General features: G+C 43.1%; 1 protein-coding gene across 3 annotated transcripts in view; it reads left to right on the forward strand.

Moving 5' to 3' along the window:
- Positions 1-14,942: 14,942 nt before the first annotated feature.
- Positions 14,943-15,141, forward strand: part of Csgalnact2 (chondroitin sulfate N-acetylgalactosaminyltransferase 2) — a 36,507-nt gene continuing 36,308 nt past the window's right edge. For all 3 annotated transcript variants that reach the window (XM_008832686.3, XM_017798052.2, XM_029563367.1), the window contains exon 1: positions 14,943-15,054. The gene's annotated coding sequence lies outside the window, so the exon portion shown is untranslated. The remainder of the gene's footprint in view (positions 15,055-15,141) is intronic.

Below are 15,141 nucleotides of genomic sequence, written 5' to 3' on the forward strand. Positions count from 1 at the left end.
GACCCCTGCTCAGCCTGATTTTTTATGCAACACAGGGCCACCTGCCCAGGGGTGGCACCCACCCCAATGGGCTGGGCCCCCCCACATCACTCATCAAGAAGATGCCCCTCAGCCATGGCCACAAGGCAGTCCAATAGAGGCAATCCCCAATTGAGGCTCCCTCAACCCAGGTGTGTCAAGTTAACACTAAAGCTATCCAGCACAGATGATAGATAGATAGATAGATAGATAGATAGATAGATAGATAGATAGATGATAGATAGATAGATGATAGATGACTTCTTTGTAAATAATAGAAAATCGGGTTGTCACTTAAATTTTGTAAATGTGCATTTTTATTTTTGAAAATTTTATACATGCATACAAATTCTCTTGATCATATCCCCTCCACACCCTCTCTCCACTTCTCCGAAATGCTCCCTTCCAACATATCCCCCTCTCAACTTCGTGTCCTCTTTTTCTTTTTCTTTTTCATAAGCCACTCAGTCGAACCATTGCTGCCCATATGTGTATGGGTGTGAGGTCCTCCACTGGGCCGTGTGCAATCTGCCAGTGGCCACCCCCCACCCAAAGAAAGATGATTCTCCCTCCCCTAGCAGCTCTTCACTTCAAATAGCTCCTCAGCTAGGGACAGGGCCTCTGAGATCCTCCCTCCTCCAGGCTGAAATTTTTAACTTGCTTGATCTTTTACAGGATTTATGCAGGGACCCACAGCTGCTGTGAGTTCATAGTTCACGTATGTAACAGCCATGCTGTGTTTAGAGGACATTTCACATACCCTTCATTGTAGTCCATTCTGATGCCTCTTATGTGATGTTCTTTGAACCTTGGGGGTAGCGTGACAATGATGTCCCATATTGAACACACACACACACACACACACACACACACACACACACACACATACACACAGTCCCAGCATTCTTGGCAGTTTCTTCCCCCTTACTTGTTCAAAAACCCATCATTAAATTGACTGCTACCTCTAAGATACATCTACTTGTTCTACCTGAGTCTCAGCTAGACCTTTCAGAGCTACACCTGTCTAGCTGTTTCCAGACTCCTTTGGTTCTCAGATTAAGCGTCCCCTCCTCATGCAGGCTGCATTTAATTGCTCTCAAGGACAGCAGTGCTTACCCTTACATATACATCCTTTCTAATTTCTACGGTCTGCAGAGGCAAAGAACTTATTACTTTTCTGTGTATATAGCACAGAGCCTTATAAGCAATTTGTGCAAATAATATTTTAAGAAAAATCCAAAGATGATCCCCACTCAGCCATTCCTTACTCCCCAAAGCCCTCTCTATGCTTGCTTCTTCTAGTTTGTTTCTTCATTTCTGTGACAAAACACTCTGACTAATACCAACTTGGGGAAGAAATGGTTTGTTTTATCTTATATCTCCTGGGTCGCAGTTTATCAGGGAGCCCAAGGTAGGAACTCAAGGCAGGAACCTGGAGGCAGGAGCTGGAGCACAGGCCATGGAGGAGTGCTGCTTACTGGCTTGTTCCCCTGACCCCTGCTCAGCCTGCTTTTTTATGCAACACAGGCCCACCTGCCCAGGGGTGGCACCACCCACAGTGGGCTGGGCCCTCCCACATCACTCATCAAGAAGATGCCCCTCAGACATGGCCACAGGGCAGTCCAATAGAGGCAATCCCCCAGTTGAGGCTCCCTCAACCCAGGTGTGTCAAGTTGACACTAAAGCTATCCAGCACACTTCCCTATCTCACTAATCCAAGTACAGAATTCGCACTGGCAGAGCCCACCACTGTGAGAAATCTAAAGCAACACAGTTGTCCATCACTACCTGTGCCAACAAGTAGACACTGCCATGTGTTCTATGGAAGGAGGAAGTAACATTGCTAATGATGTCTGTATGAAATAGCAATACTGAAAATGCAGTATGATTTCCACATACTAATCTGGCCAGGGATGGTAGCTCATCTCAGCATTTGGGAGGCTGAGACAGGAGGATTTCCATGAGTTCAAGGCCAGCCTGGGCTACACAGTGAGTCCCACTACAGCCTGGGCTATAGGGTGACTCCCTGTCTCAAAACAAACATCTGTTGCAGTTGTAAACAATACACGTCAACCCTCCATGTAGAGTGCTATGGTTTGAATGTTTATTTCCTCCCAAATGTGTGTTGAAATTTAATTGCCATTGTACCACTATTAAAGATATGATTTTAAAAAGATGGTTAAACCGGTCTCAGGAAGTAACGGTGTTATATACATAAAATAAAAATATTTTTAAAAACACATGCAAATGACATGGTGGGCAGAAGCCAGGTGAAACTACTTAAATTGGGTGTTCAAAGAGCCCTTGAGGCTTTGGTTCCTCACTGTGTTTCATTTGTACAGTTTTTTCATGATTGTGTTGTTGACAAGTGACGCATGATCCGAAATAACCTAAGCTATCTAACATGCACCCTCCAGTGTTGATTTTAGACAGTTTTTTGTAAGAATTTCCTCTGAATTGAAGCGTTCCATTATCGAGGGAAGACATTAAGACTCGGGAAGTAAACAATTCATAAGTCTTGGAAAGCTCCTGAAACTTTGACATTTGCAAGGCCCCTTCCTTCCCAAGGTTATATAGGCAGGGAGGAGGGCTGAGGAGAGGAGACACCAGTATGTTGAGTTATCTGCAGGTTGTGTGGAGAACTGTATGGTTCAGTTTTCATGAGCTGTCACTCCTGTTGACGCGGGCTCTCAGTGACGCAGCAGCCTTTGAGGCATCCCTGATCCTACAACTGCTGAACCATGTTCTTGTAACCCAATAAGCTCACTGGTTCACCAAGTTGGACTTCTGTGGTATTGTATTTTTGTCTGTCATCAGTTCCCTATCTGAGATGACTAGACAGACGTCTGCTCATGTCTCCCCAAGAATAGTGTAATGTAACATAAAGGAGTCAGTTTGTCAGTACTTGTGAGGAGGACTTTCATGGAGAAACTGGGCTGAGGTTTTTTAAATCATCTGGTGCTACCATGCCACTCTCTTGGGGGCACCTGAGGTTATCTAAGGAACAGAGATTTCCCCCACTTAGGTGCAATAAAGATGGCACGCTTCCTGCTGCCTCTTGGTCTGAGACAAAGACCTGGAAGGTATTTTTTCTCCCACTGGCAAGGCCCCCTCCTAGCTGACTGGTCTAGACCAGTTTAATAAGACCACGGCCAGTCCAGGACATATACCAGCTTGGAGCTGTAGCCGATCTGCTCTCTTTGTTTAAGCTAACCAATCCAAAACTAAGGGAGAGAGAGAGACCCGTCGCAAACATTTGAAAGGCTGAAGTCCTCCTGGAGGCTTTGGATATTTTGGTTTCCAAATCCAAATTTGTTACCTGTTGCTTTCTGCTGTGTCTGAGATTTTTCCTACCTTTTAATCCTTTAATTGGTGGAGAAAAAAAAAACAAAACAAAACAGGATAAAGACCCCTAGATAGTAATATCCTCCACTTAGTCAATCATTTCAGGAAGTACCCTCACAGACCTACCCAGAGGCATGTCTCTTAGCTGATCCCAGATCAGATTGACAACCAAGACTAACTCATCGTAGGATGTAAGGGTGGAAATGTAGCTTTGATCATTTCCCTGGTTCTGGCTTCAAGGGACATTGGAGAAGTTTGGGTAATAGTTTAATTAGTTCTGCCCCAGTCCTTATCCCTACATCTGTGGGATCTTGATCCCTTTACTGATATCTGCATGACATGCATAGGAGAAAGCTAATTTACATCCAGAGTAATTTCAGTCTGCTTCTGCAGAAAGAACCGTTGGAACCTCCCCAAGAGTCCCAAAGGCCCCTGTAGACATTTAATGTTACAGTTACATTTGAAAAGAAAGTTTCTCCTTAAGATTTCAGGGCTGATGTCAAAGAGCAGGAAGGAAAGTTTTGTAGTCAAGAGCTTAAGACTTTCACTAAGGGCTAGAAAACATAACATCTTCAGGTTATATCTGCTCCAGGGAAGAGGTATAGTAAGAGAGCAGGTTTGATGCGGAAAAAGAAGTGCCTCTATCTTTCAGAAGCTGGCAAGCTTGAAATCTGAGACAGGTAGGAGTGGGTTCTTCAAATGAACTTGTTTGACTCCTAATTCTTGGAACCATGATGTGACTTTATTTGGATATAGGGTCTTCGTATATGCAATCACATTAAAATAAGGTCATACTGGATTAGGCTGGTCCTGACTCTGATGAATAGTGTCCTTGGATAAAGAGGGATATGTGGACATAAGGCACAGAGTAAAAGGTACTTTGAAGACAGAGGCCTGATTGGAATGATGTGAATCCAAGCAGAAACCACAGAGAAAAGGCAGGAAGGTTCTCCATAGAGCCCTTGTGAGACAAGACCCTGGTGACTTCCAGCCTCCAGAGTTCTGAGAATAAAATGTCTGTATTTTTGTGCCACCTAATTTGTGATAGTTACAGCAAACCTAGGAAACCAGCCCACCATCTGTATCTATAATTAATTTGCCTTGAGTATTCAAAGGAATTAGGAATTTTTCTTCCTTTGAAGAAGTTCATCAATCTGAATTCAAGGATTTTTCTTGTATTGAGTTTCTTTTTGTAAAGCAGAATGATCTCTTCCCCACACATCCTGCTTTGGCAGATGAGAGTGTGGAAAGTGGGCCGTGTAGCTGTTGGATGTGCAAGGCCACATGTTTACTCTGGTTTCTGTCCTGGTTTTTCTCTTTCAAAATCCTTACCAGTGTTGTAGCGCAGGTAAAAAGGGGCTATTTCTTATTCTAACTTCCATTACAGAATCAGATCTCTAAATCAGGTTTAACTTCACAGAGAAAGTTGAAAGACTGCTCTTTAAATACTCAAATGTTGCAACAGATTTTCTAGTTTATCCTCAAAAACCTCCTATATTGTCTTTTCTGTTTATATAATTGATGTGTAATCTAGTCTTCTAAAACTATTTTATTATTTTTATTTTAAGTATAAGAGCGTACTGCCTGCATGTATGTAAGTGTACCCATGTTGTGCAGTGCTCATGGAGGTCAGAAAAGGGTGTCGGATCCCCTGGAACTGGAGTTTTAGGCAGTTGTTAGCTTCCATGTGGGTGCTGGGATTCGAACCCAGAGCCTTGCCAAGAGCACCAGTGCCCTTAACTTGTTGAACCATCTCTCCAGCCCTTGTATTATTGCAAATGTTTTAGATAATGGCTTTTAGGAAATTTCATCTTGTGTTTTGAGCCTTTTCGTAGGCTCTGTTGTTCACAGAAAGATCCTACAACTCCCTTTCTGGCTAAGTTAACTTCGCTTTTGCCACTCAGGATTTAGCATTGGAGGTCCTAATCAAGGAGTTATAGAAATTAAAAACAAATCAGGTAATCGTGGACCGCATGCCTTTCCACCAAATATTCTGTTATTTTATGAATAATTGCTGGTCTTGTCTAGGGAAACCTTTAATTATAGTTTGTTTCTTAATAGTCCCTTTTTATATTTTTATCACATTTATTTATTTGTGTGTGTGTGTGCATGCATGTGTGTGTGGGCATACACATGCTACAGTATATATGTGTAGAAATTTAGAAGACAACTTGCAAGAGTCTCTTCTGTCCTTCCACCATGTAGGCCTCAGGGATCAAACAGGTTGTTAAGCTTTGCAGCAGGTGCCTCTACCCACTGTGCCATCTCACCAGCCCATAACCATAGTTCTTAATTCACTTTGGGTCTAAGGTTTGCATTCTACAATTGTCTGTATATGTGGTTTGTAGGAGACATGGGCCTTTAAAGGGACAACCGGCATTTTGAGGTCTTGGGAGGGTTGTTGGGAAAAGGAAAGAAGTTATGGATAAAGTCGGACATAATGGCTTGGGAGGCAGAGACGCCTAGGCATCTGTGAGTTCAAGGCCAGCCTGGTCTACATCCTGAGTTCCAGGCCAGCTGGGGCTGCAGGGAGACCCTGTCTCAAAAAGGCCAAAAAAAAAAAAAAAGAGCTATGGACAGACTGTGGAAGGAGGCAGAGCTGAATGATATTAGGGAAAGAAAGGGGCGTGGGTCCAGGGAGGCAACTGGAAGACTGGAAGAAAGATCTACCAGGAAAACGCATCTAGTTTGTTTTGCTCTTTATATTTGTCAAATTGGATTAACTTTGACCAAAGAAGATTTTATGGAAGCAATTCTTGAAGCAGAATTTCATCTGAAGACTTCTGATTAACAATGAAAAACTATTACCCACGAGCCATGGGAAGTTTTTTTCCCCTTTGGTCTGTAAGGCATCTCTCAGTGAGAAGTTTTATTGTACTTAAATGTTTCCAAATCATCCTTGGTGAAGTTAATGCTTTTCCAAGACAGGCACAGCAACTGCAATTGTAAATACAGTACAGGTGTGCCTCAACTTAAGAAGAGGGCACATCCTGTTAAACTCATTGTAAATTGAAAATATTGTAAATGTACAACATAGCTTATCATATGACAGAGTGTATAATATTTGTTGCCCATTTCCATGATCGTGTGGCTAACTTGGAGTTGTGCATGACAGCCCTCTGCTAGACGGTACCATCCCTAGAAAATATCAAATTTCAAAATTCTTTCTATGGTGCTCGGGATCAAACCTAGGTCCTTGCACATGCTAGACAAATGTTCTCCCACTGAACTATACTCCAGTCCCTCAGTTTCTAATAAATGCCTGCTGATTTCTCACCATTGTAAAATCAGGAACCATGTCTGAAGCAGAAGGGTTTTTTTGAGAAGATGAGGCTTTTCACTTCACACCAAGAGAACCATTGGCAAAGCTGGATATGAATGCAAGTAATACATTCTCTCGGGACACAAAATCAAGATGGAAGAAGAATCTCATCCACAGCAAAGTCCATCCAAGTAGGTATCAGTTTGCAAGCTGATGGATTAATGAAGTTGGCTCAGACTATGAATTTCCTTCTTATGACAGTCAACACCATTAGACGTCACACTACAAACAGTAACACAGAAGACAAGAAAGGGTCGCAAAGGAATGGTCTGATTCTCCCAGCTGCCAAACAAGTGGAAGTCTACAACTCCCAGACACCAAGCGAAACTTAGCTCAATACAAAGAGGAGAGTTCAGTCTGGGTGCTAATGTAGTCACATTGATAGGGACCCAATAAGCCAAGAACATAGAGGTACAAGGGCCTCCCTGGGTGCCACACCCTAAGAAAGGCTGGAGTCTTTGACATCAAGGATGAATGTTGGGGCCACTAGGAAAATGAAAACTGAAAATAAGTGCCAATCAACATTGCTATGTCCAGCAAAGTTATGGGTTTTTTTTTTTTTTTTTTTTGGTCTTTTTGAGACAGGGTCTCCCTGTAGCCCCAGCTGTCCTGGCACTCACTATGTCGGCCAGGCTGGCCTTGAACTCACAAAGATCTGCCTGCCTCGGCCTCCCAAGTGCTGGGATTACAGGCGTGTATACACGCCATCACACCCAGCCTGCAAAGTTATGTTTTAAAACTGGTGAAGAAATAAGGCTATTTCAAGACAAACAAGACAGTTCATAACAACCAAGCCAACATGGCAGAAGATATTTAAAGTAATACTATACACAGAAGAGGAAGAAAGGCAGTCTCAGTAATGAAAGCACAGCAAAGAATAAACTTCATGAGAGGAGTGGATGGACAGAGAACTAGGAAATAGGCCATCATGTCCAATACAATAAAGCAACAAACACCTAATTATGTACAAAGTAAAGAATAAGAAAATAATCCAAGTAGAAAAACAACCAAAATATCGCAAGAATTGGTAACTCACTCTAAGAAAATTATCATAAGTGTAGGACCTCAAATCACCAACAAAGAGATGTAGACTTGCTAACTGGATTAAACACTTAGATCCAACTGCTAGATGTCACCAAGAAACACACCTTACTAGCAAAGAGACACAGATTGGGAGTCAAAGGATGGACATCAATCTGTCAAGCAGTTTATCGAAGCTGAAAACAAGCTTTAGCAGCTGTTCTGATATGTGAGGAAGTAGCTTTCAAACCAAACTTAGTCAGAAGACATGAAGAAGGTAACAGTTCATGGAGAGGATATAAGGACTGTAGATGCATGTGTACTGCATATTGAGGACTCCAATTTCATAAAGCAAACACTACTGAGCATAAAAGTTGTGATAAAATCCTGATACAATAATAGTGGGTGACTTCAATACCACACTGTTGAATCATAAAAAAAATCAACAGAGATTTGGGGGTTGAAACTAAACCACAGATGAAATAAACGGTTCTGGCAGATACATATATTATAGTCCATCCAACAGTTAAGGAACACACATTCTTCTCAGCAGTCCACTGAACTTTCTCTAAAATTGACCACATTCTAGGTCACAAAGCAAGTCTTAATAAATATAATCAAAATTATATCTTGTATCTTAACAGATCATAATGCGATCAAACTAGAGGTCAGTAGCAAGAGAAACTACACACACACACACACACACACACACACACACACACACACACATGAATGCACACATACATTTTTTAAATTAAAAATAGAGGCTGGGGGCTGGAGAGATGGCTCAGCAGTTAAGAAGAGCATTGACTGCTCTTGCAGAGGACTCAGGTTTGATTCCCAGCACCCACATGGTGGCTATGAACCATCCTTAACTCCAGTTCCAGGGGAATCCGAAGCCCTCTTCTGACCTCCAGGGCATTGCACAACACAGGTGCACTCGCATACAGGCAATACACTCATACACATAAAATAAAAATAATAAATTTTTTTGGTCTTTTTGAGACAGGGTCTCCCTGTAGCCCCAGCTGTCCTGGAACTCACTATGTAGACCAGGCTGGCCTTGAACTCACAGAGATCCACCTGCCTCTGCCTCCCGAGTGCTGGGATTAAAGGCATGCACCACCATGCCCGGCTAAATAAAATATTTTTTAAAAATAGAAAAAATAGAGGCTGGAGAGATAGCTCAGTGGTTAAGAACATATGTGGCTCTTACAGAGAACTCAGGTTTGGTTCCCAGCACCCACATCAGGTGACTAACAACCAGTTCCAGGGGGATCCAACACCCTCTTTCTAGCCTCTGCGGTTTCCTGCACACGGATGCATGTACAGAGAAGTGGGCACACGTACATAAATAAATTATGAAAAATGTAAAGCTTAAATATAAAGAAAATGAGGAACAAAGCAAGGGTTCCGACTGTCACTGCTCTTGCTCAAGACATAGTGTCTGAAGTCTTTGCTAGAACAATACGATGAAAGAAAAATAAAATGGATGCAAGCTGGAAAGGAAGAAGTCAAAGTATCCCTCTTTGGATATGACACGAGCTATATTTTAAAACACTAAAGATTCTACCAGGTAACTCTTTGATCTGATACCTTCAGCTAAGTACCAGAATATAAAAATCAACACACAAAATCAGTACCTTTCCTATCTACCAATAACAAACTTGCAGAAAAAGAAATCAGGGAAATTTTTCATTCATAACAGCTTAAAATACCTAGGAATAAACTTAACCAAGAAAGTAAAATATCTCTACAATGAAATGGCTCACAACAACCTGTAACTCCAGTTTCAGGGTGTCTGATGCCCTCTTCTGGCCTCCAATGGCACCTGTACACATGTGGTAGACATAAAACAGGCACACACATACACATCCATTTTTAAAATATACTTTTAGTTGACAGATGGGATTATATTAAATTAAAAAGCTTCTGCACAACAAAGGAAACTCGCTGAAGTGATAGTACACAAAATGGGGAAAGTTTGCCAAGTATACATCAGACCGGGTTTAAATATTTAGAATATGTAAAAAAACTACTGTGAAAAAAGCCATGTAATCAGCAAACGGGCCAATGAACTGCACAGACAGTATGTAAAAGAAGACATACACATGGCCAATAAATACTTGGAAAAGTGTTCAACTTCCTTAGTCGTCAGGGAAACGCAAATGACAGTTGCTTTGAGATTCCATCTTACTCTAGTCAGGATGGCTAACAACCAGCCAATGCTAGTGAGTGAAGAATCCTTCTTCACTGCTGATGGGAGTGTAAACTGGTATGTCACTGTGGAAGTCAGTATGGAGGCTACTCAAAAAGCTAAGACTCACCATATAACCAAGTTGTACCACTTCTTGGTATACCCGTGAAGGACTCTGATACTTGTACATCTGTTTATCGCTGCACTGTTCACGGCAGCTAAGAATTTGAATGAACTTACATATCCACGAACAGATAAATGGATGAAATGGGATATATACACATGATGAAATTTTATTCAGCCATAAAGAAAATTCAAATCATGGGCTTTGCAGGAAAACAGAGGCAACTGAAGATCATTATATTAAAGGAAGTGAGCCAAACTTAGAGAAATACCGCATGTTTTCTCTCATATGTGGACTCTAGATTTAGATTTATATATGTGTTGGTCTGCGAGTGTGTGTATGTGTGTGTGTGTTTGTGTCTGTGTCTGTGTGTCTTCTATGCATGTCTGTGGCTGTGTGTGTGTTGCTGTGTGTAGCTGAGTCCGTGTGTTTGTGTGTCTGTGTGCTTATGTGTCTTTGTCATGTGTTTGTAGCTGTGTGTGTATATCTGTGGCTGTGTTTGTGGCTGTGTATGCTACATCTGTGTGTGTGTCTGCGTGTGTATGTGCAGTGTCTGTGTGTGTGCACATGTGTGCTGTGTCTGCATGTATCTGTGTGTGTTTGTGGCTGTGTGTGTGCTGTAGGTCATGTGTGTGTAGGTCATGAAAGTAGAAAAGGGACCATGAGGCGGAGGATGTGACCCTAAAGGAGAGAGAGAAGACAAATGAAAGAGTACTGCGGTACAAGCAGCATGAAAGTCCAAGTGGGGACTGTCTTGGGGAAGGAAGCTGGCCAATGGAGGGGTGTAGGGAGAAGGGGGGAAGGCATTGGGGAGGAGGATGAATAAGAACAACCTAGGTGTGTATGAAAACGCTATTATGAAACCCAGGACTCTGTAGCAAAATGTTTTTTAAAATACATATGTGACAACTGAGTCTTAACTCGGTTGCTCCAATTCCATGCAAATCCTGTCCTGGATAACCTTTAGCACTTCCCTCTCTGCATTTCTTTTTTCCTTCCAGAAACTGAGGACCCTAACCATAGGCTTTGGGAAGACTAAAAGGTCCAGACAAAGGGCTTGGAGATATGCTCACTGCTCAGTGCATGTACCACATGGAAAATAAGCCTGTGGCTCTGCCTGAAGTGTGATCAGGAAGGAAAGAGGATAAAGGAAGACAGCAAACAGAGCAGTTAATACAGAAAACCCAGCATCTGAAGGGTTGGCAGAGCAGGAAAAAAGTACTTGCTGGAGAGATGGCTCCATGGTTAGCACTGGGTGCTTGCGAGAGGACCTGCATTCAGTTCCCAGCATCCACACAGTGATTAACAACTACCTGTAACTCCAGATCCAGGGGCTCTGATGCCCTCTTCTGGCTTCCATGGGCATTTCAGGACACAGGTTCACGTACATATATTCAGACAAAGCACTCATATACATAAAAATAAATAAATAAATAAATAAATCTTTTAATGGGGCTGGAACCAAACTTTTAAAAGAAGAACAAAATGCTTAACACCATAGAACACTGAACACATCTACACAAAAGAGATTATTATACAACATTACCAATGATGTTTATCCCACAAACACAGACTGGCTTAACATCTAAACATCAATATTCCCAGCATCCACATGGCAGCTATGAACCATCCTTAACTCCAGCTCCTGGGGAATCTGGAACCCTCTTCTGACCTCTGCAGCATTGCACAACATGGGTCCACTCACATACATGCAGGCAATACACTCAAACACGCAAAATAAAAATAATAGATAAAATACATATTAAAAAAATAAATATCTTTCAAAAAGAAACTTCTTGCTGTGGAGGGGTATGGATCTATCCTGCAATGATTGCAATCTGCTAAAAAGGGAGGTGACTTTGAATGTGGTTAGTGGGGATACAGACTTCTCTTTTTGGAGGCTTGCCAGCATTCACCCATTCACAAGTTCAGGGGAATGCAGGGAGGTCTAGTCCTTTCCCTCATAGAACAGGTAGTCCTTATACAATTTAAAGTAGCCACTAGGAAAAAGAAAGCCCAAGCATTTCCATGAGTGGACATGAGACTAGGGTCAAGAAGTTCCATAGCTCTCTGTGTCTGTGAACACTTTTTATTTTTTGTGTATGAGTGTTTGCCTGCATGTATGTAAGTACACCCATATCATGCAGTGCCCAGGGAGGCCAGAAGAGGGCATCAGATCTTCTGGAACTGGAGTTACAGAGAGTTGTTAGCCACTATGTGGGTGCTAGGAAGCGAACCTGGGTGCTCTATGAGAGTAACAAGTTCTCTTAACTGCTAGCCTATCTCTACAGCCCACTTTTTTTTTTTTTTGAGACAGAGTCTTCTCTTTATCTCAGACTAGCTTGGAACTTACTGTGTAGTTTAGGCTGGCCTCAAAATTATGATCCTCCTGCCTCAGCCCCCTGAGTGCTAGGATAATAGATAGGTAGGAGCCACCCCTGGCTTCTGTGCATTTCTCAATAACCATTGGCATGATGTCAAGTACAGCATGGAGCATGTCGTAGACCTAGATTTGAACCAAGAACTCCAAAGCTGCCAACCTGGAGACATGATTCTCTAACATGTCAGTGAGATGCTGTTTACACTTGGTTGTATTAACACCTTAAAGAATGTTTGTTTTATCCTTTGAAACCTCACAACACTGTGCTCTTTACCATTCACCAGAGGGTCCCATGCTCCAATTCTCCCAGGAGAGAATTCTACTGCATCTTTACATTTATATTCCCAAGTTGGGTGCTCAGATTTGTGAGGTAAATATCATTACAGCATCATGCACTATAGACAGTAGAGCATTGGACTCATACATAGCTAAACTGCATCCAAGAACATAACCTGCTAACCAGATGAAGCATAGTGAGAGCAGTTGACTTAACCAAACATGCCTTCTGATCAAGTAAGGTGGGTGCTGGACACGGGAGAGATCCTTGCCTGTTCATTTTTTAAATTCATTATTTTTATTTTTGTGTATGAGTGTATTGCCTGCATGTGTGTAAGTGCACCTCTGTTGTACAATGCTCATGGAGGTCAGAAGAGGGTGTCGAATTCCCCTGGAACTGTAGTTACAGACAGTTGTGGGTGCTGGGAATTAAACCTGGGTCCCCTGAAAGAGCAGCCAGTGCTCCTAACTGCTGAGCCATTTCCCTAGCTCCCCCTTACACATTCTTATTTTAAACAATTCAGTTTACCAAACATTTGCTATGTGTAAAGTACACAAGGTGAAAAAGACTGTCCTCTTCGAGGACTCAGACAAGCATAGTCTATGAGTGGATGAATTCTCTACCCTTGAGCCAGGTTGGAGGCAAAGTGTATTGGAACTGTAAACGTTTACAGTTGCTCAGAAATAACATGGGAGAGAGAAACTTGAAAGTTGGGAAGAGACTGGATATTTAGCAAGCCTGGCTTGGAAGTAAATGATCCAAGCCCTTGAAGTTTACAGAATTTCTCTTAAGGCATTAGAGGAGAATGTCTGGGTTAAAGACATCTCAGAAACTGTCAGCCCACAAAGTCAGCTATGCTTGGAATAAATCCTCCTCCCCTGGAATGCTACCTCTACAGGATGCATTCACAGCCAACCACCTCAGCCCTCCACTCTAATGCAGTTATTGATGACAATGGGTTGTCTGCTGTCTGCCAGGCATAGTCCCAAATACTTCAAATACAAAATGACATTTAATTCAGAAGCAAAAGCATCACAGAAATACAAACATGACACAACTGGTTTAAGGAAGCCGTTCAGACACTTGCCCCATCCCAAACTTTACACGTCAGTGAACTTCCGTACAGTTAGAATGGTCATTCTGAAGCTCAGGAGCTTCACTTAGGGCTTTACGCTTTCATCATCAATTACATTATTTATTTTTTATGATACTTGCTACTTCATTATCCAGAAAGTTGAATTCAGTGATCTACCATGAAGAAAGAAAAAACAAAATTAATGACAAAGTTGAAACCAGAAAAAAAGTAGCTTAATGTCCCTTTCATGACTCATGTCCTTTGCTTGCACTCCATGTGCTGTTTATATTTCTGAACTAATTAGAATAAAGTGATTTTACTTTTAAAATTGCATTTGATCTTCACAGTTTTAGAAAGCACGCTACTGGTGCCGAAACGGCTGAGAAAACTGACTCAGAGGGGCCAAGCCCAGGTAGCTTGCCAAGACACTCCCGTAAAGAAAGTAGAGCCAGAGTGGAACAGACCCCAGAGCTGGCTCTTAGCCCCACCATGGTGTTCTGCCCAGAAACAGCAGGCTTTGGGCTGCTAGACTCCTCCCACGTGCTCCTGAACTTGGGGGTTCAAAGTGCCTTGAGCGTGTTCCTGGAACCATCACTTGGGTGGAGCAGAAGTGGGAGAGGGTTTTTCTTTTTTGTGTATTCACTAAAATCATCCAACATCAAACCTTAAAACCATTTACCAGCCTGTGCACTTGAACCCCATAATTTAACAAAATTAAGAAACTTGGATCCAATGAAATAGAATAGCCCAAATGTCTTTGGCTGCCCAGGTTCTTAGACCAAGACCTCCTGAGGGCCCAGCCTACCTGAGGATGCCTAGACACCTCTGGAGACCTGCGGGTCCCTAACATAGCGGACAGAACATTCGTGGCTTCTTAGAGACAGGGTCTAGTACACAGCAGCATCGCTGTTCGCCAAGTCCCATCTCGCAGGGATGCTGTCAGCAAACCAACCTGATACTCCAGTCTCTGAGGAGCTTGCGTTCCTTCCTTGATGTTTTTTGGAGGTGCACACGCACTCAGCTTTGTTTATCAACTGAATCAATTCTAAAATGCCAATAGTTGGGCTTTGTGTGCCAGGCATGGGGTCAGCAGGGGGCGTGGCCTAGTTGGGTGGGCGTGGTCGGTGTGGATGGGCGTGGCGCTCGGCGCCGCACCCTCATTTCCTTCGTCTCCTCCCGCGCGCCGGAAGTGGTTGTTCTCGCCCGTGGCACGCCGGGGCGGGGCTGCCGAGCCCCTGGGCGGCCGAGCGGGCCGGCCGGAGTGCGGCTCCTGGGAGCGGGCGGCGGAGCGGCGTGGTGAGTACCGCCCTCGCGGGCAGCGCCGCCCCTGGTCGCAGCGCCCCTCGGCGGGCGGCGGGGCGCCTCCCCCGACCCCCGGGGCGC

The sequence above is a fragment of the Nannospalax galili genome, unplaced genomic scaffold (assembly GCF_000622305.1).
Source record: "Nannospalax galili isolate Female #2095 unplaced genomic scaffold, S.galili_v1.0 scaffold1036, whole genome shotgun sequence".
Classification (NCBI taxonomy): domain Eukaryota; kingdom Metazoa; phylum Chordata; class Mammalia; order Rodentia; family Spalacidae; genus Nannospalax; species Nannospalax galili.